The sequence below is a fragment of the Daucus carota genome, chromosome 7 (assembly GCF_001625215.2).
Source record: "Daucus carota subsp. sativus chromosome 7, DH1 v3.0, whole genome shotgun sequence".
In the NCBI taxonomy this organism is placed as follows: Eukaryota; Viridiplantae; Streptophyta; class Magnoliopsida; order Apiales; family Apiaceae; genus Daucus; species Daucus carota.
In genome coordinates this window covers 3,949,110-3,951,373 of record NC_030387.2, presented here as the reverse complement: position 1 = coordinate 3,951,373, position 2,264 = coordinate 3,949,110, and the positions used below count along the sequence as shown (strand labels likewise).

Genomic DNA, 2,264 nt, shown 5'->3' with positions numbered 1-2,264 from the left:
TTGTGTTGTACGCGGGTTTGGGATGTTCTGCTGGGGGTTAGGTATTTATATTTCAGAACATCTGTTGATCTATTATAAGCTATTCCCTCCGTCCCTTTTTAGTTGTCACCTTTGATATTGTGTCGGTCAAATTGACCAAAGTTTGACTGAAATTTATTAAAATTATCAATTGAAAAAATACAAAATATATGTCACCGGAAATAACTTTTAATCTACTTTAAGATGTAATTTCAGTTTTTTAAAATAATGAAAGAGTTACCTGTAATCTTTGGTCATAAGTTAGTCAATTTGATAAACAAAAATAAAAATGTGACAACTAAAAAGGGACGGAGGGAGTATCCAATTTGTCCGTCAATACTGAAATCTGTTTATGTAACTACCATCAATGTCCTCAGTTTACACTAAATTTATCGGCTAATTACCAAGGAGACTCATCCGCAACGCATGAAAGACTTTAATTATTTATCATCAAACAAAAATATTTGTCGCATGAAAAATCAAGATAATTAAATAAAACATAAATACATGCCTTGATCTGCATTATGTTAAAATATAATATGATGACAACAACTCTTTCCTCCCAGCATCTTGAGATTTCGGGAGAATTAATCATTTAATAATCATTCTAAATTTACAATGTCTGATATAATCTAATTAAAGAATGCTCACTAGATTTTGTTACATGATATTCTTATTCAAGTATGACTGCCGACATAATATTTATTACTGTAATATTCTGTTAAAATGGTATTCGATCTTCTTCGTATAAGATGGTGAGTAGGTTGATATATGTAGGAGCTCCACAGTCTTATCCCCGCCCGGTTTAAGGTCCGGGGAAGAGGCCGTAGAACATGCTTCTGCCCTAGTTGCTTCTTGACAGAAACTACTTATAATTTCTTGCTTAAATGAGTGTTCCATGTATGTTCCTATCTTTCTCCACCCCCTGCACACACTTTAAAAACACAAATATTACACCACAATAATAAAAATCAAACATAGGCTAATATAAATTCCACAGAGAGGGTGAGATGTACGCAAAACTTAAAATGAACTTTCAATTTTTGAAAAAAATCCGAAAGCATTTTCGAGAAAATGGTGAAAACATTTAAAGATTTGAGAATATTAATTACATGATCGAATGAATCCATCAGCGAGCGTGATGATATCTTCTCCTTGTACTATCATAATGTTAAAATATACAAGAAGCAAGCAAAAGGTGAAAAGATGTGAAGGAGAGAATGAAGTGATGCATGAAAGGTGCGGTGCATATGAGAGCATTAAGAATTTAAGGTTGAGAAATAGAGAGCACGAGAGGGGGTGTATTTATAGAGAAAAAGGAGACAAAGTTTGTTGTGAGAAATGTGGTGGGTGGGATAGTGCATGGGGGCGAGCCACTTCCCGTTCTTGAGGATCCAAGGACCTTCCACTAGCCAGCCCCCCTACCCTCCAACTACGAGTACTATGTTTCTTACACTTGATCAATTACGTCCGTTAATTCATCCACCTCTTCTAAACTAAATAAATCAAATCATATTCATTATCATGTATATTATTATTATATTACAAGTTATTAACATTTTAAGACATGTGCATGAGCATGTCCGAGCCTCCTCCTAACTAGCTCTGGAAGGATGAGAAAAACTAGAGCTCCAAGAGACTCGGTTCTTAAAAATCCTAAGAGCTTTTTTCTCTCTCCTCTAATTTAAGACTTACTAGTTCACTTTTAAATTAATAAAATAATTATTTTTTTTTGATTCTTACGTTAGATTCCTACTGAAAACTTAATATTTTAAATTATATACAGGAGTCCTAAACTGTTTGAGATCTCTCAACTACTGCAGATTAAGTGGGGTGTTTGTTTATAGGAAGCTGAAGCCGCTTTTTTGCTTCTGCTTTTCTTGATCCGTTTGTGTAAAGAAATAGAAGCACTTTTAAAAAGTTAAGAATGCTAGCCTTTCTTTCACAGCTTCTTTTCCAAACACTTTATTAACTTATTTCCTTCTCACTTTTAATCCACTTTTTTTACTTTAAGCATGAAATCATTTTTTTTTAAATTTGCCCAGACGGTCCCTAAATAAGAACACAAAAGAAAAGCACGCGCATAACTAAATTTTCTCTTGGGAACAGAAAAGGAAAAACACATGATATTTTCCGATGGAGAAGTTAGGTAAGATCGTAAGAATACGTGCCAAACATCGTTCTGAAAGGGTAATAAAAATATTTTATTTTATTACGAGTATTATAAATTTAAATTCTAATTAATA

General features: G+C 33.2%; 1 long non-coding RNA gene across 1 annotated transcript; it reads right to left on the bottom strand.

The window, feature by feature from the left end:
- Window positions 1-511: 511 nt before the first annotated feature.
- On the bottom strand, window positions 512-1,288 carry LOC135147840 (uncharacterized). The gene is made up of 2 exons (XR_010285725.1): window positions 1,131-1,288; window positions 512-952 (listed from the first exon to the last, which is right to left on the bottom strand). It is a non-coding gene; the product is annotated as an uncharacterized LOC135147840 (long non-coding RNA).
- Window positions 1,289-2,264: the final 976 nt, after the last annotated feature.